We start from the raw sequence: 26247 nt of genomic DNA on the forward strand, positions 1-26247 counted from the left end.
AGATATAGCAACAACAGTATTAAAAGGGCTATTGATCTTGTTTTTTTGCATAAAGGTTGAAATACATACATATATATATACACGCACACACATATATATATATATACACATACTATAGATATATTGCACGACTTAAGGACTATTATGTATACGCATAGTACTCACCCATGCATGACACACGTCCAAATCAATCATTGCAATGTAAGTTACAAAGAAGTGATTTTGTAGCCATATCATTATTCACACATTATTGATTAGTTGGCATTCTGTGTAACTCAGAACTTTCCTTCTCTCCCATCTCTGTACTCATTTTTCATTTCAATTTATCTGTTTGTAGTCTATGCAATGAATTATACCCTCCTATTATCATTATTTGTTGGCCAACAGAAAGTATGTAGCAGATCTCTTTGGTCATCACCTAATTTTGGCAGTGTGCATATCAAACAATCACAGGATAACAGTCTACTCATTTCGGTGCTTTGGGAAATATTAAAAATTGGTTATCCTTCTATGTTGCCTCCTCCCCATCACTGCATCTCTGCCTCCCAGCTCTCAAAGGTTCTAATCCAACGATCTTGAAACTTGAGTGAACTTATGAAAGAAATGTAAATTTTTATTAAGATGTAAGAAAACAGTATTATGTTTAAATGCGAATGTGGGCACTCCATACAGTTATTAGCAGTTTCTGCAATTTTGGCACTGTTAGAATTACACATTTCTGACTATCACATTACAATTCTAAGCATGATTAGTCTAATTCTTGCTTCTTTTATCCAGTAGTGAGAATAATAATCATAGCATAGTTGAAATTCTACTTTGTTTTTCCATATAATCCAAAATTATATTATCATTACTACAGTCTTATATTTTTGAGAGCCTTAACAAACTTACTTTATCACAATTTATTTAGAATATGGGTTAGACAGCTGAGGACTTGAATTCTGTCCTATTAATTAATAGTTCTGGAAGGTTGTGAGATTATTTCTGTGTTCTTATTCTGAAAATAGTGCTAATGAAAACTACTGCAGTCATATTTAGATAAAGATCTTTATGTGCAAATATTAAAAATTGTGGAATGTGTATTGTAAAAAAGGCTACATGAATTTCAAAAATGTCTACACTAAGTTATTTTATTTTTCATTTTCCACAAGCTTTAGTGACCTTACCTGCAAAGTACTACTCATGCCACTCGGACGATAGATAGATGATGGCTATTTAGTGTATTCATGGGAAGTTTGCCTTAAAACTATGTAGTATTGCAGCAAATTGGCGAAATACAGCAGGGAGTGTTCTAACCCCTGAAAGAATAATGACAAAATAATATCATGATGTTATCTTGCAAATGCTCTTTTTTCCTCTTCCTTTGGTAGAAAGGAAGATGTCAGTTTTACTAATGGGCTGACATATGAACATTTTCCTTGTTTCAGGTTGGCTTCGTCACTTTGAGTAATGAAGCTTATTTATCTCGTCAATGGAGATAAAGTTGTAAATGTGTTTCTGCCTTGCTCCCTCACCACCCCTGTCATTTTGATATAGTGCAGAGAGCTTCTTCGGAAATGACTTGGTTGTAGGCAGATTAATAGATACTGGAAGCACGCTAATTTACATCTCGAGTTCAGAGGAATGTGTGTCTCTTCTTTGATCTCGTTTTGATTTCATGGATTGAGGCATCTCTGAGGTTAGCCTTTTCCCTTTACAGATGAAGAGGCTAAAGCTGCGCCCAGCACAGCTTAATGAGCTTTACAGCTGTTGTCAGAAACAATACATTCAATTCAGGGATCGAAGGAACCAGTAGACTGTCAAAAACAAAACAAAGAAAAACCTCTTTTTGATCTACCTCTAGTGAAACAGGCACAAAGGAATAACTTAAATTAAAGAGGTGTCCCCTAAGAAATAATCAATCTTAGTTTAATAGAAATGACCACCAATATGCGTTATAGCCTTAAAATTAGAGGAACCCTGCGCCCAGAGCAATGGCTTCATTTGCTAAATCTTTGCCTTGCATGTGCCAGGATCCCATATCGGCACTAGTTCATGTCCCGGCTGTTTCACTTTCTATCCAGCTCCCTGCTTGTGGCCTAGGAAAGCAGTTGAAGATGGCCCAAAGCCTTGGGACCCTGTGCCTGCGCGGGAGACCCAGAAGAAGCTCCTGGCTCCTGGCTTCAGATTGGCTTAACTCTGGCCTTTGCAGCCATTTTAGGAGTGAGCCACTGGATGTAAAATGTTTCTCTCTGTCTCTCTCTATAAATCTGCCTTTCCAATAATAAATAAATAAATAAATGAATAAATAAATAAATTGGAGGAACCCTGAAAAAAGTAGAATAACTGCAGCTGCCAAAATTAAAATGAAAATATGATATTGATCAGTAAATAAGAAACTGATATACATATGTATATTTCTCCTATCTCACACCTTTTCCCAAAGTTTCTTCTCCTGTGAACTTGCACTAATTAAATATCAGCTCACAGCCAATTAGATGTGTCAAGAGTGTCAGAATAACTAAACAGAGATTCTCACCCTCTACAGGTTTGGAGTGATGGGTAGTAGGGAAACTCGGAGTTTATTGATACAGTGACTGATATTTCCTAATGAAAAAAAAAATGGCCAAAACCTATGTAATCTATACTGAGATAGATGAATGAGGAGCTTGTGGAATTATTTTAAGAGAGACCTAGGCTGAAGCCATGAAGATGGGCAAAAAGATCATTTCTGTTTTGAGTATGAGTTAGCGAAAAAAAATTGCTATTGGCTGTTGTTGAAGTTTAATAAATGCAACAGGTGCTATCATCAGCTAAGTTACTAGGCTCACTCCTGTCATCTGGAGCCCTGGATAAAAGCTGAGTAAAAGATTATTATTCTTCAGTTGTCGCAACAAGAATAAACAATCCTCTTGGAGTATCAATTCATAGTCTTCACAGGGGTATTGTATCAAGACTATACCATGTCTTAGCTGTTCTTTCTGATTGGTGTCATTGCTGTTTATGGATGTTACACACACCTACGCAATGTGAAGCAAGTTGAGATTTTTGCTATTGAAGCTTTGCCTTGGCAGGAGAGAGAGCCTGTGATAATGGCTTTGCAGACAGCTATTCCGCATCTGAGTCAGCAGAGGGATATCAGGGTGAAGAACTAGGTGAGACCAATGACTCCAAGTGAGGAGACTGAAAGGAATTCAGCAGAATGACATGAAACAGTCGGCTACACTTGACTGTTTTTTAAAAAAGATTCATTTTATTTTATTTTATTTAAAAATATTTATTTGTTTTTATTAGAAAAGCAGATATACAGAGAGGAGGAGAGACAGAGAGGAAGATCTTCCGTCCGATGGTTCACTCCCCAAGTGACAGCAACGGTTGGTCCTGAGCCGACCTGAAGCCAGCAGCCAGGAACTCTTCCAGGTTTCCCATGCGGGTGCAGGGTCCCAAGACTTTGGACCATCCTCAGGTGCTTTCCCAGGCCTTAGGCAGGGAGCTGGATGGGAAGCAGGGCCGCCGGGTTTAGAACCGGCGACCATATGGGATCCTGGTGCGTGCAAGGTGAGGACTTTAACCATTACGCTATTGCGCCAGGCCCAATTTATTTTATTTTTATTGGAAAGTCAGATATACAGAGATAGGAGGACAGAGAGGAAGATCTTCCGTCCAATGATTCACTTTCCAAGCAACTGTGATGCCCAATGCTGAGTCAACCCGAAGCCAGGAGCCTCTTCCAGGCTTCCCACATGGGTGCAGAATCCCAAGGGTTTGGGCTGATCTCAACTGCCTTTCCAGGCCACAAGCAAGGAACTGGATGGGAAGCGGGGCTGCCAGGATTAGAACCAGCACCCATGTGGGATCCTGGGGCATACAAGGTGAGAAATGTAGTTGCTAGGCTACTATGTGGGACCCTACATTTGATTCTTGATAGGAGTGAGTGAAGGTTTTAAAGAACATTGAAGATAATCTATTGAAAATTATCCCAGTACGCTGATTTAATTTCCAATCTGTCCAGAAGCTGAGTTCTAACTCTACTGAAAGTAAAAACTTCATGATCCTGAAATACACAACAAAGAGACACACGAAGATTGGATATGTGTATGTTCTGCTCTGATAATAGCAAGTTGGAAGAGGTGAATATAGAATGTCCTGCTCTGTGAATAAGCTAGTTCCATATTAGTTCCTTTGTTGATGTTTTCAAAGTGCATCTTCTGCATATTGACTTCTTGATTTTATTCTGTGCTGTGGAGTCCATGCTTTTGGGGTAGACTTTTGACTTTCTGTCATCATGCTACCACCATGTGAACTTGAAATAATTGTTGAACTTCATTTAAAAATTTTCAATTTCCTATCAGTATCAAGATGTATTGAGTCAATCCTTCCAAAAATGATTAGCTCAATGTTGCAATAATTTGTAACTATTTAAAAGTGCATTTATCATTTCTAAGGACTGCATTGGTGATGATGATGACATCATGCAAACGAACAGCTAAGAATCAAAATAGTTATAAACATTTTAGCACCTGTTATGTTTCAGAGAGTGAGGTAAGAGTTTTCCACGCATGTATTTCTGGTAGTCCTATTCAGACTTAAAGCAGGATGGAATAAAAGCTGAGTTGAGGCCCAACGTTCAAGGGAAAGTGAAAATTCAGCAAATATTAGCTAAATTGGGTACAGTTAATATCTGATAAGACAATGAAGACATGTTCATTTCACAATGACTTACAATCCTACAAAAGGAAATGTATTAGAAATGAGATGTATTTCTTCCTACCAGGGACCCCAAAGAGAGTTGGAATACTTTAAAGTAGCAGTTTTATGAGAAGTTTCAACATATAATTTTAAATAAAAAAGATTATCCAATTAGCAGATGAATGGATAGAACTATATAGTACCCAATGAAATATTTTTTTTTAAAGATTTTATTATTATTGGAAAGCCGGATATACAGAGAGGAGGAGAGACAGAGAGGAAGATCTTCCATCCGATGATTCACTCCCCAAGTAGCCGCAACGGGCCGGTATGCGCCAATCCGATCCCGGGACCAGGAACCTCTTCCGGGTCTCCCACGCGGGTGCAGGGTCCCAAAGCTTTGGGCCGTCCTCAACTGCTTTCCCAGGCCACAAGCAGGGAGCTGGGTGGGAAGTGGAGCTGCCGGGATTAGAACCGGCGCCCATATCGGATCCCGGGGCTTTCAAGGCAAGGACTTTAGCCGCTAGGCCACACCGCTGGGCCCCCAATGAAATATTATTCAGCTGTAGAAAGGATAAAACCCTATCATTTGCCTTTTCATGGATCTAGAGACCGAGAGATCATCGTGATATCTAGTGAAAGGCTCAGGCACAAAAAGGTACTCATTAATGTGCCAGACATTACAGACTCGGTGGTCTGCATTTAAAAATAAGTGTGTGTGTGTGTGTGTGTGTGTGTGTGTGTGTGTACATGCAATCTGCAGCAAGAAGTCATTTGAATATTTTCTCAAAGGAAATATTGCCATACTTTGAAACTATAATCTTCTTGATGCACTTGCTTCTTATTTGAGATATTTTATGTAGTTCTTACTCAAAATATTTCTTGGCACCATGTTTCAGTGGATGAAGAAAAAACACATGAACAATAGCATGTAAACATTCATTCATCATCACAGTAGTTTTGAAGACAAGAATGACTGTTACAAACATGTGAACACTGACACACCCAGCATTTTCAGCTCGTAGGGTGGTCTGGAGGAAGAATAAACTTGAAGAGAAAATCAGAAGGGTCTCAGGCTGAACTGAGCAGAACATCAGAAAGTAATTTAGCAATTCATCTATTAAAGTTTTATCTCAGCATGATTTTAGAGAGCTAATTTTGGCTTCCATAGTGTTATGAAAAGGGGGAAATTTGGACACAGAGACTGACGCACACCAACAGGCAACGTTGTGAGAAGACATGAGGATAGATTAGCTCCAAACTCAAGAGAAATGTCTGAACCATATCCTTCTTGAAGCAGGAACTACCCCTGCCTGTCCTTTATTTTCAGAAGTTCAGCCTCCAGAACCCTTAGCCAGTGCATTTCTGTAGTGTGGGTCCCCCAGCCTGTGTTATTTTGTCTGAGAAGCCCTAGCAAATTCCCAAGTAAAATATCTGTAAGATTTACTAAGAATGTACATTTGTAACATCTTAAGGAATTGATAGTGTTCAATTATGATATCTCAACATATGGCATATGGTGGTGGTTTGTGAGGCTTATTGTAAATTTTCTAATAGCAGTGGGAGTTATAAATTATTTTCAAAGATATTCTTGCCAAAGGTATAGACATCGGTGGAGTCTCCCTATAATGAAATCTGTATCTCTCATCCATTTGAATGTCAATCCTTTTTTGTAAATGCAATTGAGAAAGAAATATTAGGAATATTCTTGAAATTGCAAACTGTCCCAATAGCTTACTGGAGCATTTTGCACATGTAACTGTCATCTGCCTGTAGATATAAGGGAAAAGATTGCTGACTGCTTCCTTAGGACCAGTTTCCAAACTGTAACTTACAGTATACTCTGTGAGAGCAAGTTCCTTACCTGAGCAGCTACTTCGTGAATGGCTTATGGGGTAACACTTGATTTCTTCTTCCCATGATATTATGGGATTTGCATTAGCACAAGTTATAGCTACATAATGTTACTAAAGACATTTATAAGGGAATAATAAGAATGAAAAGTCTAGCCTAAACAATATTACATAATCACATTGGATTTATTTTAAATTAATAGACTCATTCCTAATCATAAAACAAGTGGTAAGATACTGGCCCCTTAATTGGCACAGTTGTTAAATTCCTTGAGTAAGATTTAAATAAAAATGGTTGTACAACTTTACATATTCTCTGGGTTAGGATCGAATCATAGATATTTATTATTACATGTTGGACTTTCAGACATTTCGGATTGATCCTGTCTAGCTTTCAAGGGTACAAAACAGAGACATTTACTTAAATGTCAGCAACAACGAAAATTGCAGTGGTTTCTCTTTCCAAGTGATAGTCCCTAATATAATTTCATTTTTCGCTCCTGTGCCAAAGGTACTGGTTAGAGTTATTTCAAGTGACCATTTTTCATATCTTTGTCTTAAAAATCACATTCATAGAAGTATGCAATACTCTTTACCCTTTTAAATATCTTTTTGTCACTTTTACAGGGTACTTAATAAGAAACAGATTCAATAAAAATATTATTTTAAGTATAAGATTCAAAATATTAAAAGATTAAATTTCAATTCAATGTACTTTTTGGTAATACTCATATTATAGTAAAAGCACAATACAACTTTCCAAATTGAACAGACATACAATTAAATTTGCTTGAAATTAATTGTTTCATGAGTGGATACATTTCAGACAAATTGAAAAGACAGGTTATGTTGGTTTAATCACAGTGAGTGTGAAAACGTACTGAAAGCTAACCTGTTTAAACAATCAGAATTAGCCTAAATATGCTTCATAACTCTTCCAATATCAACTTCTGGACCTCTCATGCAGGTGAAGGGTTCCAAGGCTTTGGGCCATGCTCCACTGCTTTCCCAGGCCATAAGCAGGGAGTTCAAGTGGAAGTGAAGCAACCAGGACACAAACAGATACTCACATGGGATATTGACACTTGCAAGCGAAAGATTAGCTAGTTGAACCATTGCATCACCTTGAGATTGTTTTAAGAAGCTGCTTAGCCTACTGTATCACAGTTGCCTAGCCCAGTAACTGAATTTCAGTAAGTGCATTTAATATGATGTATATACATTTATATTGTTTAAGATCACTAACAGTCATGGGTTCTGGAAAAGCTAATTCCACTGTTTATATTTCAGGTGATATAAATAGAATTATAAACTCTTTCAAATGTTCACTCTTTGAGATACACTCTGTTCAAGCTTTTGTCTGGGTGGAAGAAAACAGAAAAAGAGTTTTCTTTATTCCAAGAGGATTTATCAGAGTGACCATTTGGCACAGTGGGTCAGCTGACATTTTGGATATGCACATCCAGTGTGTGAATTCAAGCCCTAACCGAGCTTCCGATCCCAGCGCCTTGCTAATAGGGTACCTGAGAAGCAGCAGGTGATGCTCGAGGACTTGGGACTCTGCCACTCATGGGGGATGACCCAGATTGACTTCGAGGCTTCTAGCTCCACCTTGGGTCAGCCTTGGCTCTGTGAACATTTGGAAGGATGGTGTCTCTGACTTGTGTGGCTGTCTCTCTCTTTCTCTTTCTGTCTCTTTGTCTTTCAAATAAATAAAAATAAATATCTTTTTAAGTAAACAAATGAAAGAAGATAAATATAGAACCCCACTCTCCCTCAAATCATGGACAGTGGCAGGCACTATGCTGATGAGCAGGGATCCATGAGTTCTCCATTGTGCCTCTTCCAGCAGAGACTTCTCTGGAATTTCCTGAATTTCTTCATCAAACAAGTGAAGAAAATAATGCTGCTTGGCCTACATGTAAAGACATGACAGAATGTGTGTAAAAATAACAAACTACAGTCTTTGCCAGAAAAACAAGCACTTATCTCTCATGCTTGCATCTAGGGATAATATTGCTAGCAATGTATAGCCTATAGCCCAATAAGAATGAATATCAAAATATTTTTTAATCTCCTGCTGACTTTGGCCCAGGAACCCAAGCACCTATTTCTCCATCAAACAGTCCTGAAGAGCTGAAGATACTGAGACATTCCTGTTCACATGTGTGTCTGCAATTCTCATTATTTGCAGAAAATCACACTGTGGAAGGTTCACAGTGGTGACTAAACAACTCCCTCCTCCAACAAGTCACATTGTTGTATTCTTTTCTTTTTAAAGCATTTTCCCTGACCTTTAAAACAATGTATATGTGTTATATAGACAAGTCATCGTAAAAACAAAAAGATTTAGCCGCAAAGTACATACAGAAATAACACAGAGCTTAAGCCTGCTCTCGACATAGGCTTAAGAGTCTTCACTGAGATGGTTTAAATTGCATGACCTGCACATAGAAGTGGCTGCATATTTTAATCTGAATCTAGATTTGTTGTTCATGTGTGCAGAACACGTGTAACTGGGAAATAAAGGAAAGCCGTCTAACTCAAGCTCAGTGAAATAAAAGTACTCTTTGAAATGTTCAAAAATGACAATTATAGGAATTAATGGTGCTGAAGTATTTGGGCCCCAGTGCTTTGTGACAATTCCCACAGTAAGTTTGGTTACAGTACAATTTAACAACTCCATTGTTAACACTGACTCATACCACTCTTTACATTTCCTCTAATTCATTCTGTCATATGTAACCATGCAACAATGTTTAAGATTTGTACAGCTGACAATAAGCCTTTGCCAAAAAAAAAAAAGGCTGGGAAAAGACACATATGTGATATACTCAAGTAATTATCCTGTGAAAATTAGTGATTGAAACCATGCTTGCAGTAGTGAATTGCAAGTAAAATGCAGCTAATGCTTACAAATTCCCCAATATCTAAGAGCATATCAAGGATGTTTAAAGGTAAGCAGCTGTCTCGCCTATCTTGGCTGGTGATTTCCCAACAAGGTTGGAGGGCTCATTTTCAATCTCCACTTTCATGGATTCTCATCCACTCCCAGGACCAATAAACAAAAGAATAAGACAACAGGTCAAATAACTTCTTCAACACCTGGCAAGAGTGACCCCTAACTATTGACAGTGTTGGCATGAAATGATTAATATGAATTTGTGCACATGTGGCAAAAGCAGAAGGGAAAACATGAACATGGTAGTCTTGGCAGGTAAACCACCTAGCTGTTTTGCTTGTTTGTTCGTTTTAGAATGGCAGGAGTTCTTGTTTAGTGTTTGTATATTCCACTGCTTCCATCTTTCCCATATTGTACGGCTTTGTTTTGAGTGTAAGTTGTTGGTTACTGGGATTCAGATATTTAACTAATCAGCCTATAAGAGGAGTCAGCAGAGAATATGTACTCAGGAAAAGTATGAAGATTCTTGGCAGAAAAGAGCTGCACTTAAGGTAAAAGAGCATGAGAAAAATAGCATGTACCTGATAACAAAGACCAGAATGAAGTGTGTACGGTTGGGGAGGTGGGGTATAGGTGCTGTAGGTGCTACCAAGAGAGCATTGCTTGTCTCTGAAACTGCCTGTGGAGTTGAATATGTTTTCAGCAAATGGAGAAATGGGTTGGGATGGTGCTGTGAGTATCCCCCAAGAGACTTTTCAAGACTTGCCACTGGACCTTCCACAAGACCTTGGGCCCTATTCTGAAGGTGGCAGAGAGGTCAATTATTTCTCTGTGAGCCCAAGGTTGCATTTAGCCACTTGAGAACATCAACAGTCTCAGCTGCCCCACAATAGCAGAAGTAGCCAAGGACAGTGGTGTACGTGGCCAGTGACCAGCTTCTGGAGTGACCCAGATGCTCAGCAAAAGCAGATTTTCACCAAAGGGGACGAGAGTGAAAAGGGGCTAGTAACAGACCATGGGAGGTGATTCCCAGAAATTCCTGCCTGTTGCTCTGAGTGGACATCCTAGAGCAGTGAATGGGAGCTTGAGGGAGGCAGAGCTTATGTCAGTTGATAGAGCAGAAGCCTTTCGACCTGTAGAAGTCTAGGAAGTTTGGATTATGCCCATCTCTTTGCCATAACAAACTAGAAATGTCTTTCAGATTAAAGCCTCTTCTCTGCTGAATGAGGCATCTATGTGTATTGTTTTCAAACACTTAGGCCACTAGTGGGAATTACTTGGCAGTGACGAAGGGCAATGTCCTGTATGTTTCCCTAGCCCACACCGTTCATCCTGTTGTTTTTCTACTAACTTCTGCTGTTCTGTGAATCTGTCTAAAGAACAATATGAAAATTATCTCACAATCTTTCACTCATTATTTGAATATGTAGTTTCCAACAATTACCAGCCCATTTTCACAAGTTTCCCTTCACTAATATTTTCTGAAAACATGACATTTATGTACCTTGTTTTCTTTTGAATTGTTCACTCACTGATGAATTTTGAACAATAAAAAGGCATGCACTCTCAAAACTTGGGAATAGGAAGAATAAAACGAGATGTTAAAATAATGAAACTCATTTTGTGATGAGCATCTCTGAGTATCAGACCAGAACTTGTCTATAAATTGCTGCTACACTTAAGAATCCAACCAAAATGACGAGAAAAGCTTCTCAGGGGCCTGGGGCTAGAACGTGAATCTGACTATTTCACACTGTATTTAGAGAAAGACAGTAAACAGCTACCCAGTTCTTAATAGGCAGCCAGGATTTCACAAACATTATCTCCTTTGAATCTTCAACCGTTTCTGTTTGGGAGACATTTTCATATCCATCTTATGAATAAATAATAAGGCAACTCCTCCAAGTTAATTTTTCTAAGCAGTAGATCTACAGTATTGATTCAAGAATCTCTGATTTGAAAGAACAGAGATTAATAATACCAGAGCAGTTTCATTCAGGAAGAATCCTCTTCAGTGAGAATTCTGGGTTGTACTCTTCTAATTGAATTGTTGTTGAGGGAGAGATGGCAGAGGAGAGTAAGGATTGTGCCTTTCCAAAGCTGGGTAAGATATTCTACTGCTCATTCACTGGGAAATATTGACCCAAAGTTTAGTAAGGGAGAACACATGCCTATTCGAGCACACTTTTGCTTTGTTTGGCCGGTAAGAGGCCCGTTTTTCCCATAGACATGCTCCGTTATGGAAATGTGAAATTATGATACCCTGATGTTACTTCACATTGATACTCTATACTTCATATCCCTTGCCTGGGTATGGTTCACCATTCCTCGTGAAAACATGGATTCCCATGTTCCTTTTTTGGCACAAAGATTGCATTGGCCAAGTGATCTAGATATTTCAGCACTTTCACTGTTGTTTAATGTACGGCGATTCTGTTGAATATAGTAGTATGAGTCCTGAAATCACAGGCAATCTGTGTGTGAAACGGTCAATTTGCAAGTTTGGGGGCACAGATTATGAATCTCAAAGAATCACCAAAAACATGCTATGTTGAAGGGATGTCTAGGGGCTGTCTAGGGTCACTTCAGCTCTCACAGGGCACAGTGAGGCATCCACACATCCCAATAAGTGGTGATATTAAAATTTGGTTGGGAAAAGAGTTAACCAGTGCTGTGGAAACATGTGAAAGTAGAGAAATAAAATAGTTAAAATTTTGAAGGCACTTAGTAGATTGGTTGGTTGTTTACACAGGCTTCCCCTTACTTAAGTTACTGCTTACTGAAATGTAATTTTGTTTTAGCCTGGACATCTGAGATATTTCCAAAGTATTATATATAACAAGTTTCCTGGGTAGGTAAACAAGGGTTCTAGACAAGTTCTGCAGTTGATTGTGACACATGGTCAACCACACTAAGTATGCATGCTTTCTTAACATAACTCAGAAGTGACAGCATCGTTCTCCCCATCTTTAAGTTATTGGGAAGGGTGTACGTCACTGATGCTTACACATTTGAAAAAAAGTTGCATTAATTAGTTTGAGAATATCTGCTGCACTAATACTGTAAGTCCTATCAAAGTGATGTTTTGTGGAAACTGAGACAACAGTAAATTGTTGTCAAGAAATAGGCTAGAAAGGTAATTACTAGAAGCTCTACTTTCCAGCAGTGTTTAATACAGTGACATGAACTTTATTATTACTTGCCTCTAGTGAAATTACCTGGGTGTGCTTTGGTATTGGTAACAACAACAAAACAATCTGAAAACCATGTGGAGTGTTTTCAAGAGTGGAAGATCATTGCAGCCTTTAAACAAGGCAAATGATTGCAGAATAAGCAGGAAGTTTAAACAAGGTGGCTTCAGCTCTAGAGCTTGCACGAGGAGTAGAATCTCATCTAATTCATCTCTCGCTGCACCTGCTTGGAAGTATACTCAGCAATTAGAACATGGGGAGAAAAAGTTGCTGTGCTAAAATAATATAACCAATCTTAAGAATGTAGTGGCCCAAGCAGTTCTTATTCTGCAGTTCAAGGCAAAGAATAAAGTTGAAAGATTAAAAACCTCTTTTTGCTGGTTGTACCGGATACATTTTGGAACTCTCAGTTTAACCCCTGACAACTGTCACTTTCAGGAAAGTTTGGGAAAATTCTAAAGACAGAACAGCTAGGGAATAAATAAGAAATTGACTAGAAGCTACTCAACGTGTCTTAAATATTACAGTTCTCTTTTCATTTCAATGGGCATTTCATTTTCAGAAGATTTTTATATATTTTTATCTAATGAATTCCGGGTTTTTAATCATTTAACTGTACTGGTATATAATTTCAACTCTTCCGAATTTAGACATTAGGTGATGCCACTGAAATAACATAGACTAAGATTATGTTAACCAAATTTCATTGATTTAACAAAAACACATTGTACATCAGTAATGAAGAAAACCCTAATGCAAGCGCTCAGACTATAACATCAGCCTGAAACAGCGCACACAGGATCTGAGCAGGCATCCGTCAAGTTTCCAGAATGAAGACATGCTTTCCCACTTATGAGCTGGATCATCTCCCATCCAGGAAGCTTTTAAAAAGAATCTGTGAGTTAATGATTATCAACTGCTTTAACACCTGAGGATTAAAAGAGAGGCATCAGAAAGAAGTGGCCAGGCTGGAATTTGGAGAACATTCAAAAATCCAGCCAGGCAAGTCTAAAGGTTTGTTTTCAACATTTATTTAACCTTCTTCTGCTATCAAGAAACCTGAGAGTGTTCTAAGGAAGTTTATACTAATGGAAATGGGGAAAGTGTACATTGTTTTTAAGTTGTTTTGCTAAGGCCTCTGGATGGCAGGAGTGTGTGTTTTATAAACATGAGAGTTTCCTCAGCTTGTAGAGATGTTGTAAGCCTAAATCTTTGAACCAATCAAGATTGGGTATCATGCCATGGCACCTTAGAAAAGCAAATGTTGTGAGAGCCATTGAGATAATCTTAAATTCTGTCCTTGAAATAGCTATAAATGAACTTGGCCTTTATTCAGCATAGGCCGTGGAAACATGGAAAAGATCATGCCAGGGGAAATGTTTTGTCCACTGTGGAAGGGCCAACTGTCACTGTGTGCCAACAAGTGGAGGGCACAGAATCACCGGATCTTTAGGAATAAACAAACAGATCTGTTTTCTCCACAGAAACTCATTTCCCTGTGCTTCATGCTGACAATTGTGAGCTATATTTACGAAGAGTGTGTATGCTGAAGAGGTGTCCACTAAGGTTATGGCAAATGTTTTCCTCAGCAGGTCTCAGGAACCACCCTACCCAACCTGCTTTTTATAGGACCAGGTGATAACACATTTCAAAGTGCTGGTTTCAGAGCTAAGTGTTTACAAGGAGAAAAAAAAAATCTTCTTTAATTAGTATTTATCTCAGGGCTAGGGTGACATAAAATGCTAATTATGCAGATATGAGAAGAGATTGAAATATTCTTATATGGAAGGAAGAAGAGGGTAGCAGGCAAGCTTTCAGGCTTGGGGTCTGTGTTTAAATGAGTTTTGGACTTAACCTTAAATTAGTTTGGATTTACTCTGACCCTTAGGTAATCTGTATGTAAAATAGCCTTCTTAGCAGTTAAGAAACACTGTGTTACCTTTGGTTTTGAATGTTTAAAATATCAAGTTTCACATTACATACATAATTCAGTGTATCATCAGTGCTGTGTAAAAGTCACTTTCTGTTCCATCATTGGTAAGTGGGGACTTCACACATCTACCAGGAACTGGTTGTCTCAGTAGATGTTAAAAGTTGTAGAATCTTTTGTAAATAAAATACTTGAATGGAGAAATATCTTGTATTCTACTCTAAGTTCTAGTAAAAATATTTCAGTAGAAATATTATTTGTATATTAGATGACTTACGGTCTCAGCTATATACACATGACACACTATATGTAAATATATAAATATTATGAATAATTCCCATAAATATTAAACATATATATATAATATACACATAGAAATAAGGAAGAATAACCAGAGCTGTAACTGGCAATGTAATGTGGGTCATAGATGTTGCAAGTGGTGGCTTAACCTACAGTGCCACAAGATTAGCCATGGTTTTTTAAACTCACTGTGGCTGCTGGTGATAGGTTGGGAAGATGTTGCTGTAATGCTTGTGTTTAGGGGCAGGATGGCTACAGCAGATGAGATCCAAAGTGGTCAGATGTACAGCCAAAGCTCTCAGTCAATGATACAGATGAGAGAAATTAGGAGGATTAATTATAATACAATGTTTTTAAAGAAGCATCAAGACTACATTGTCTATTTTTTTCATGGGAGTAATAGTTCACACACCACATGTGCTTTCTGGCAGTTACTGTTCTAGAAACTTACTGTGTAGTAATCTGCTTAGTTCTTAGGCAACTCAAAAATACAGGCACTATTACTCTGAGTGGTTAGTGCTTTTTCAGGTCCTACATGATGCGTAGCCCAGGCTGGCACCCGGAGTGTCTGCACACAAAGGCTGCGCACTTGGCCACTACGCCATCCCGGCAGCAAAGAGATCCACTGTATCTCTGTAGTAGAATAAAGCAATATCTCATACTTTCTCTCTTCTTTAACATTGTATTAAACACACCTCATTGATTGGTACTTCCACACCCTTAGGAAAAGTATTCATTTTGGTGAAGCTACAGCATGATCCTTAGTTGCATTTTAATCAGTAATAAGCTGCATTAAATTTAGTATGATGTTCATAGTTGAGATGTAATCAATAGAAAGCACAATAGAATTAACTTATTAAAATGTTATTAACTACAGTTCACCACCTCTTCCCACATGCTGCGGCAGAAGGGACATATGACAACTGGGAGCTAGGTTACTTTTAACCTCAAAATAACTTCAGCAGTAATGTCTCTACTGAGGAAATCCTGCTGGCTTTGGTAACAAGATATATTTACTTTGAAATTCCTAGAGTTTAATGACTTGCTGTATAAAAGAAGGAATAGCTTTTCCACTCTTTACCATCTCTTGCCTGGGAAGGAGAGTTTGTTTTAAATTCTAATATTTTGGTGACTAGGACCTCTAACATGTCTGTTTACAATTCTGAAGTACTTTCAGAATTTTTCTCTGCCATTGTTTGTACATAATTTTCTTCTCTTCCAACTTCAGAACAGAACACATGGCCAAGAACAATATCCATCCAGCCAGTTTTAAGGAATGGAAATCAAACCATTGCTGAAAACAAAGAAAAATGCTTCCGTGTCATTTTGATTATCACTGTTTGCAGCCAATTGCAACAATAAGCTTCAGTTAAGAAGAACCTCAAGGTCAAATGTATTTGTACACAAAATTAGGTATATATTGGCTCTGCAACATCTGAGAAAAAGCTAGTATGATTTGCTATTTTTATATTATGTTGGTGGTGGATTACAATGTTCCAACAAGAGTAACACAATGATGTCTAAGCTATGGGCAAAGGATTATTTTAGAATTCTTAATTATCAGGCACGGAAGCAGTGATTGCTTTTTCTGAGTTCAGGGCAGGTTTTTAATCTACGTGGTGTTATTCACATGCATGAACCTTAGGCCACAAAGTGAGATTTTTAACAGCTGTGGGTTTCTTCATTTGTTTAAAATTTATCTGTAAGAAAGGCAGAGAGACATATAAAGGAAGACCAAGACCTCCCATTCTCTGGTTCTCGTTTTACATGCCTGCAACAAGCAGGGCTGACCCAGTCCAGAGTCGGGATCTGGGACCTCAGTCTGGTCTCCTACCATGGATGGCAGGGGCCCAATCACTTGAGTCATCATTGCTGCCTCTCAGGATCTGCACTGGCAGGAAGCATGAATCAGGAGCACAGCGGGGACTCACTCAGGCATTGTGTTATGGGTTGCAGGTACTCCAGATGGCAACAGAGCTGCCTCATCAAATGCTCTGATTGCCTTCATTTTCGGGAACTCAGTTCCTATTTTAAATCACAGCTCTTCTGGACTGGTAGGATTTAAGATCAAATTCTTCTTGAGAGTATTCTCAGTTTGCTTCCACCGTACCATAAACCCTGGACACAGCAGATAACCATTTGCTATTAGGGACTTTCTCTGTTTTCTGTGTTGCTAAGGAAACAGCTAGCTCACCTTCCACCTCAGCCTTCTCCTCCGTATGATGCCCAAGAAAAACAGTTACTGTTGCTCGGGGGGGGAAGGACAGGAATGCTCTTCTTCTTTCATGGAACAAAGACATCTCCACTCCTCCACACAAGGTCAGGGCTATTTCTCCACATTATCCAGTGCTGCTTCTCCTGAGCCAGGTTAGTCCTCAGTACATGTATATCCAATGAATACATGCTTACACCATACTTAGGATTGTTCTGAGTCCCTTACAAGAAAAATTTAACATAACGCGAGCCTAAGGAGTTTGAGTCGAAAGAGAATTTACATGAACTCACTTACATGTTTTTAAATACTTACTACCTTATGTGACAAGCAGAATGACAGAGAAAATGGGGAAGGGAAGAGAAGGAGAGAGAAATTTCTCATTTATTCTTTTCATTCCCCAAATGCCTGAAACATCCACGACTGAGCCAGGCCAAAACCAGAGGCCAGAAATTTTGTCAGGCATTTAAGCCAAAAACTCATAGGTGTTTGGCAGGGACCCAAGCGCTCAGTCCATTTCTTGCTGCTTCCTTGGTCCCATCAGAAGAAAGCTAGGTTGGAAGAAGTATAGCCGGAACTTTAACTGGCAATCTAATGTGGGTCGTAGATGTTGCAAGCGGTGGCTTAGCCTACAGTGCCACAACATTAGCCATGGTTTTTTTAAATATAATTTATTTTTTTATTAATTACATTGTAATATGTGGCACATTTTTATATGCACTGGGATTCCCCCCACCCCTCCCAAAACCCTCCCCCCACGGTGGATTGCTCCACCTTGTTGCATTTTCATAGTTCAAATTCAGTTGAGATTCTTTCATTGGAGGTATTTACCAAGCATACAGTCCAGCATCTTATTGTTCTGGTAAGTTCATAGTTTCTTGGTGAGACCATCTCTGGTCTGAAGGTAGAGCCAGCAGAATATCATCCCAATCAATTAAAAGCCCCAACTTAATATTTACAACCAATTACAACATTAAGTCATGGTTTTTTAAAACTCACTCTGGCTGCTAGTGATAGATTGGGAAGCTGTTGCTGTAATGCTTGTGTTTAGGGGCAGGATGGCTACAGCAGATGAGATCCAAAGTGGTCAGATGTACAGCCAAAGCTCTCAGTCAATGATACAGATGAAAGAAGTTAGGTGCCATATACTGAGATTCCTGGCTGCTGAGTGGTAGACAAGTTAGGTCTTAGTTGGTGAGTTCTGCCGTGAACATACGCTTCAGACTTGGAAAATAGCAACACTGACTCCTGCCCACATCAAACTTTTCAATTTAACATTTGATTCTCAGACAAAAACATGATTCATATCAATATAACTGGAAATTATCCAGATAACTAAGATGTGTGCTTCATGTTATACAGTCAGATGGTCACCTGACCAAACGTAGTCTCCTGGATATTAGCTTTATTGTACACACACACACACACACACACACGTGTTCATGCACAGGATAGGACTTCAAAAAACTTATGAAAAGTGTGCATCTCAAAATCATTTTTCTACTGTTAGAAAAAAAATTATTTATTTACTTGAGAGGCAAAAAATGCAGATGAACAAAATGCTCCCCAAATATCTTCAACATCTAGGGGCTGGGCCAGAACTAAGCCAGGGGCCTGAAGCTTAAGCACAATTTCCCACACAGGTGGCAGGGACACAACTAATTGAGTCATCACCTGCTATGCTCAAGATCTGCATCACCAGGAAGATGGAATTTGGAATCAGAGCTGCGATTAAAATCCAGGCACCTGGAAATGAGATCCAGAAAGAATCTCAGTCAGGGTCTTAACTGCCTAGCCAAATTCCAGCACATAAATTATCTTTTAACTGCATTTTCCACAAACATTTTGAAGTCTCTTCATACATGCACACATGCATAGGTCTTATCAGGTGATGATTTTCTTTCAGTTTTTTTCCCCGAAATTATAAAGGAAAATGTGAAAGAATGTTATCAGTCTTTGCCTAACCATATTTGCAGTGATGGAAGGAAAAATTACAAAGAGAATCTCACCAAGGCAGATACCATCCTGAGAACAGTGTGAATCCGTATAAATGCTTCCTTTAGATGAAGACCCATACAATTACAAAAAAAAACACCTCTTTTCAATTCAGTTTGAAATGAATTTGATAACCTGAGCCAATCGTTTGAGTTGCCCTAGCAACCAATTTTTGTAACATAAAGAAAGGCTAGATGGTTAATTGGAATTCAGAGTTAGTAGCTAGCATCTCTACTTCTGTTTCCATGGTAACCTATCTGTCACGTTTTCATCTCCAGCATTGTGGCAAGATTTCACATGTGTATCTTACTGCACGTGTCCACAGTCGCTGGCACAATGTTTCTCTTCACATCTATTAATGTGATCATTCTTGAGCTAACACAGTTATTTTTGGAAAATAGTGGCTCCAGGGAAATCAACGCCACCTTCCTCTCCATCCTTTACAGGTTGCAATCTTCCATCTTGGGGGATGTGTGCATTCGTGTTTCTATGGTTCTGTGTGCTAGGATGAGCTGCATAGCTTTGCATATGTGTGTGGAATTTAGATGTCTTAAATATGCAAAGCAGTGTAGAATTTTATAAGTAAGAAGTAGTTTTTCCAGGGCATTTATCTGAGGCTCAAAGCAATGAATATTGCATCTGAGGGATGAGTGTCCAATCAGAGAAATGAGAGTCGATGTCATCTCAGTTGGAGAAAACTCGTACTTTGTTCAGAGAATGCAGCGGTGCCCTTATATCTAATTTCTAGCAGATTCATATCGAACAGAATGTGGTTACCCACTACGTTATCTTCTTCCCCTTCATTTCCTTTTCTTAAACATCTATTCTTGTTCATTTTGGTTTTCATTACTCTTTTGCCAATCCTTGTCCTTACTGCCCAATCATTAATGGTCAGCTAAAATACTCGTAGTTGGTCTTTATCATTGCCACAAATACAGCAATAGTATATGAGAGGCAAGGAAAATGGTATGGGTAATGTATAGGATCCTCTTAAGAAAAAAAAACATACAAACTAAAACCAAAGCTGGCTTAGCATTGAACACTGGGTTCAAATTCTTGTTTTTCTCTTTGTTATTTTTTTTCTTAAAGATTTATATATTTTATTGCAAAGTCAGATATACAGAGAGGTGGAGAGACAGAGAGGAAGATCTTCTATCTGATGATTCACTCCCCAAGTGAGCGCAACGGGCCGGTGCTGCGCTGATCCGAAGCCGGGAACCAGGAACCTCTTCCGGGTCTCCCGCGGGGGTGCAGGGTCCCAATGCATTGGGCCATCCTGGACTGCTTTCCCAGGCCACAACCAGGGAGCTGGATGTTAAGTGGAGCTGCCAGGATTAGAACCAGCGTCCATATGGGATCCTGGGGCTTTCAAGGCGAGGACTTTAGCCGCTAGGCCACGCCGCCAGGCCCTCTCTTTGTTATCTTTGTAGCTCCTGGGGAAGGTAATAGATAATTATAAAAATTCAAAATAAATTTTTAAAAATCTCTCATCCTGCAGTCTTCCTCATCTGTAAATTTGGACCAGTGACACTCAAGAAGAACACAGGTTTCTAGAATGTATCAAATTCCCATGGTGTGCATACTCCCATCACCACTGAGCTCAAGCTTCCAGCCTGGTGTCACCGTACTTGGAGTTGCATGAAGATGCCAAGAATTATCTCCCACAAGCCAGTGTGGCCTGTTCCCAACCCCAATTCCCATGAGTGTTAGTGAGTTCCCTGGTCATGCCTAGCTCAACCTGTCACCATTCCCAGCCCTTGAGCAACCCAGCTAGTATGGCTGTCCCTCAGAGGTGAACTGACAAATCCCCTCCAGAATTTGCTCTAAGACCCAGTTCTCTTGCATGCTGGTTAGTGTCATGGGCCACCCCAGTCCAGACACTCACTGGCGGGTACTGTGGTTAAGCCCTGCCAGGCAGGCCCTACTATCATAACCTTCATATTTGTCAGTAGATTGTAGTTGTTATCAACAAGCCAAGCTCAGGTCTCTCACGTGGGCAGGTGTATTGATTTGACCTGAAAGGTCTTCTGATTTTCATCTTGCAAATCACCCAGCCTCAGCCTCCTCATTTACCTGCATGTAAGTGCAGTAGCCTATCTGGTGAAAGTCCCCCTCACTGGTCACATTCTCCCCCAGCTGTCCTCCCTCGACACATCCCTAGACCTCCTTCTGTGAGCAATCCATAGCCCTCCATGCCCGCGAGCATGCAGGTCCCTAAGCTCAGTGTTCTGGAGGTATGCTGTGCCATGCTGGGGCCCTGCCTACCTGCCTGGCGCCCATACATGCTTAGATGTGAGTCCCTAGACTCCCTGTGCCAGTTTGCCAATGTCTGCTCCACCCCATATCTTGGGAAAAAAAAGACAACTATGCTGGCACACTAGCAGAGTTAACATGAATTCAGCATTAACCAGGCCCCAGACCTGTACACTTGCCTAGATACAGTACAACCCAACACTTGCCTATAGATAGGGAAAATCAGTTTACTTTGGAAGAAAAGCAAAATTTGTATTTGAAGTTTTGCAGAATTTTGTATTTTCCACAAACTTGTTAAGAATTTCTATGCATAGATTTCAAGATATTTTGCCACGAAATAATCCTTTAATTCTGTTTTCCACAATTTTTTATGCAATCTTGTATATACCTATAAATATTTATTGATATAAATTCCAAATTTCTTTGGAAGAGGATCTGATTGGCACCGTTTGGGTTCATTGTGCACCTTTGCAGCTGTTATTTGTGACAGGATAGTCACTAGAATGTTAACCTCTGCAGCAAAGCCATGGAGCTTCCAGGGGAGAGCAGCATTTTGGGGGATCTGTGAAGACAACTCAATGCTTTTCAGAAGGGAGTACAGGGAACACAGCCATCCCAGTTCCTTATGGTTATAATTTAACCTGTTTTGGTGTCAGACGCAATCAGACCAGACAAACACAGATTATCTTCAAATATTTGAAGATGTGATAGTCTTGGTGATCGTGTAGCTCTCCATATAAGGTAACAATCTTTGGAAATAGATGACTTCCATCGCTTTTCAGCCTTTTGGCTAAGATGAAATGTAGAAATTAGATGACTTCCAGCAAGCTTTATAATTGTGGCTCAAAAAAAAAATCCATCTTGCATGCTTGCTTCTTTCTGAAATTGAGGGATACTCTACTTTTCCCAAAGCATTAAAACATCTATAACTGGGATTAGCCCTGGAAAATAAATGAAAGAGACCTGTCTTATAAACTTCTGGTTTTCTATTGCAGTCTGTAAATGCATGAATGTCAAGAGTTTTCAGACACATCAGAAATGCGGTTTACTCAAATTTCTGTAGATTTAGGTTATTGCGAACAAGGTGAACCTATCTTAGCTAGGTGTATTGGATCTCTTACTCTTTGATCCTGTCTAAGATTTCCAGTGATATGTGAACTTACAGTATATACATCATCTAGCAGCTGGAAAATCTCTCTCTCTCTCTCTCTCTCTCTCTGCCTCTCCCTTGCTGTAACTATGTCTTCCTAAATAAATAAATCTTTGAAAATAGATTTTCACATTTTTAAAACTTGTATTTATTTTCCTAAATTCTCACATAACTTTTGGCATGTACCTATCTTAGTTTTTAGATCTACCTGTGGGATCTATTTGGAAAAATAGGACCAAAAAGACAAATAAAAAGTAAATGTCTATGTTACTCCAGCCTCCAAAAATAATCTAATAAATGTCACAAGCAAAAAAAAAGTTGAAAAGAGATTGAAGCCTTAAAAAAGTATCTTTAACTTTGAAAGTCCTGTTTATTCACAGGAAAATTCATGTGTAAAATAGAGTGCCACCATTTTTCAACATAGGTATAATTTTGGATATTTTCAAAAAGAATATCATCTTCTGTAGGTGAACAGAAAAAATAAGCTAAACCACAGTGTATGTGGATTGAAGAAGTCAAATGTCTGCTTCTTCCATTAACTGTGCATGGTGTACTCTAAGAAGATTCATAAGTGTGTACTCATGGAGACTCACTTCAAATCCTCTGTGCAACATATGCAACATACTCTCCTTCATAAGAGTTTTTGAAATATCACCCTTCCCAAACAGAAGGCACAGAACAAAGAGCCCATGAAGCACTAACCATGCAATAACCCCGTTCTCCCAAAGAAAACGCAACTGACATAGATGACATGAAAAATCCAGAAGGCACAGTTCAGGAAGTCTAGACAACCAGAGTCAACACTTACAGAGCACCCTGTAGGAAGCCTTATGGCTGCCAATTTTCTACCATGTGGATATTTCAAAATTGTATTTAAACAAAGATATTACAAAGTCTGATACCTAGAAAAGCAGAACCTAGAAGCAGGTGCCTCAGTGCACATAGGATTTTTCAACCAAAATATAGGATCCAGGCTGGAGTAGAATGGGTTATTAGGAATCAAATAGAGTCTTAATAGGATCATAACCCACTGTAAACATTTGTAGTTCATTGATAGCAACACAGAGAGTAATCCATACAATGATTCAATGACAGAGTCTGGATTCAGTCATTCTTCACAAACATAAATACCTTCTTCAAAAGTCAGAGGTAGTTGGGACAAGTGAATGGGTGAGGGTACCCAGAGTCACTGCTCACCCGAAGTCTTATTGCATGCACTGTGGGCAGAAACCAGCACCCTAGTTCCTAGCAGAGTTCCTATCCAGTGTCAAGTGAACAGACATGGTCAACCTCACTAGCTAACTTTTTGCACAGTCTAGAGAATTAATTTTCTGCTACAACTAGGCTGAAAGGTTCTCATCACCTGCACATGGACATTTAACAGAGATGACAACCCGAGAACAATCGGTTGCAGAGAAATCCTCTAGGCTAGGAGCTTTGAAATTCCAGATGGTGAGAGATTCTTGTTTAGAAATATAATTGTGGATAAAAATAAGTTAATGGATTCTAGAGATAATGTTTGGGAATTGAAAAACCATAGGCCTGCCATGAAACTGAAAGATTTTAGTTTGGGAAATCTCTGTGGGTAGAGTTTTGAGATGCCTTCAAATCAGTGCAGCAGAGAAAAGGAGGGTCAGTCTGTAATTAGTAGAAAATTCTGGTACCCAGGCAAAAAGGACATGACTACCTTGGAGATCATGCCAGTAAGGTTGAGCAAATCAGGAAAGAGTGAACAAAACATCCCTCTCAGGAAGAATTGATAGATGACTGTAGGGCAGGAGGAGGCAAGGAACAAGGAGACTCTCGAAAGAACAAGCCATGCCTTCCAAACCAGTCAGTGTGTTCAGTGATGAGATGAAGATGGCAAGCTATAAATAAGGGACGAGGAGCCAACATAAGCTAAAAACTCGTAGTAGGCACCTGGTAGGTATGTTATATATTTAGCTCATTTAAGTATTGCAGCAGCTGGACAGATGTAGCAGATGAAGCAGCTTTGCAGCATGAACCCCCAATTAGGGTAAATGCGGAAGAATAAGTGATAAGAACTAAACAAATCACAGAGGCTGTGTCATGTATGTCAGGGTTCCAGCAGGAAATGGAAGACACCCTAATGGGGAAACTGGAGGAGATTTAGTAGATTACTCACAGAAACATTCTCAAGAAACCAACAGAAGGTATTTTTTTTTTTTATAATCCATTTTATTGTATTGTTGTTGACAATCTTTACATAGTTAACTATAGTTGAAGGAAAATCAAGAAAGAGAAGAAAAAAAAAAAGGTTCAGGGGGATAAGGAGGTGGGCAATGCTATTATGTCCATATTGTTTCCATCATGTATCTGAGGTAAAAGGGGATATTGAGGGAGAAGCCCCACCCAGTTTCCCGCCCACCCCAAGTCCCGGATGTGGGGCATGCTCTGAGGTATGTGCTCAAGTGGAGTTAATAGTTCTCCAGTTATGAGTCACTGCCAGTTTCGCTCGATGAGGTGGTCCACTGATTGATATGGTCCATCATGAAGTCTCCATTTGTCCCATATTTCGCTGCCAACATGTAGCTGAGATGAATGATTGTCTTATTCTGTCTTCTGTCTCTTCTTGGTTAGAATTCTGAGTCCAGCAGTTCAAGTGGGGAGATCTCCAAAGATACTTTGAGGTATTCCCAGACCAGATTCTTGTATGTTCTAGCAAGCACAGGGCCCGGCACAGTCCATCACCCTGATCAGCTGGTGGTTGCAATTGCTGTGTTGGTTCTGTTTTCAGTCCCGAGTTGCACTGGAACCAATGGGTGTTGCAGTCCAGTCTGGTTCGGCCCTTACATCAACCAGTGGGAGCTGTAGCCTAGTTGGGGCGACCCACAATAACCCCCACCAGACCGCCCCCTACCCTGGTTTGCCAGTATGTGTAGCAGAAGACCAATCTGTCCCCCATCCCATTTGGCTCTGGTACTTGTCAATGGGTATTAAAGCTTGGTTTTATCTAACCAACTCAACCATCCAGCCCTCACAGATATTGTTGAGTACCTCTCTATCTAGCCATCCCAGCCCCCGTCCTAGTTTTCATGCCCTCCCACGGGAATAGTGACCCAAGAAGGGGGAACCCACTTTTTCCCTCCCAGGTCTCTCTGTCCCGGTTTATGCACTCTTTAGGTGTTCCTGTGATTTGACTCGACAGAATTAGTCCCCAGTGCCAGCTTCTGCCAGCTGATGCTGTGGCCCTGATCTTGTCCAGATGCAGCGCACAGGTGTTGTAGCCTTGCTTAGTCGTGTCTGTCTCTATCCCAGCCAACACTCTCCAGTGGGAGTGGTTGTCCAGCGAGGGGACCAGCCCCTTAACCCCCCCGCCAGCTCTGCCCCTCCCTTCCTGGATCTCACGTGTGCTGGATGGGTGCTGCATTCATATCCAGTACAGGCAACCACGCCCTGGCGTTCCATAATGTGTACTGGTTTTGTCGCAACCAAACCCGGCCCATTCCACACTCTGTTCTGGTGATCGGATTTGCCAGAGGATGACATGAACTGATTCAGCCTGGTCTGCTCCTGACCCATGCCGAATGCATGCCAGTGGGAAACTTTCCATGGCCTATTCTGGGCTGTTTCCAATCATGCTTCTCGCGCTTACCTGCAGGGACTGTGTCCTGCCAGAGGAGTTGCCCAGGCTCCTCCATCAGAACCCCTCCCAATGCCAGATTTTGCGCTTGCCAGGGGGTTCTTGAGCCAACCCTACTCAGTTCACCTCCTGTCCTAGCAGGAACAGTGGCTTTTCCTGGCTGGCTTTCACCCCATTCTGACTCTAGTT

General features: G+C 39.9%; 1 long non-coding RNA gene across 1 annotated transcript in view; it reads right to left on the bottom strand.

Annotated features, from left to right (window-relative positions):
* Positions 1-12735: 12735 nt before the first annotated feature.
* LOC131483101 (uncharacterized) overlaps positions 12736-26247 on the bottom strand; it is a 33978-nt gene continuing 20466 nt past the window's right edge. Inside the window, exon 3 of the long non-coding RNA XR_009247514.1 lies at positions 12736-12837. This is a non-coding gene — a long non-coding RNA (uncharacterized LOC131483101). The remainder of the gene's footprint in view (positions 12838-26247) is intronic.

The sequence above is a fragment of the Ochotona princeps genome, chromosome 23 (genome assembly GCF_030435755.1).
Source record: "Ochotona princeps isolate mOchPri1 chromosome 23, mOchPri1.hap1, whole genome shotgun sequence".
Lineage (NCBI taxonomy): Eukaryota > Metazoa > Chordata > Mammalia > Lagomorpha > Ochotonidae > Ochotona > Ochotona princeps.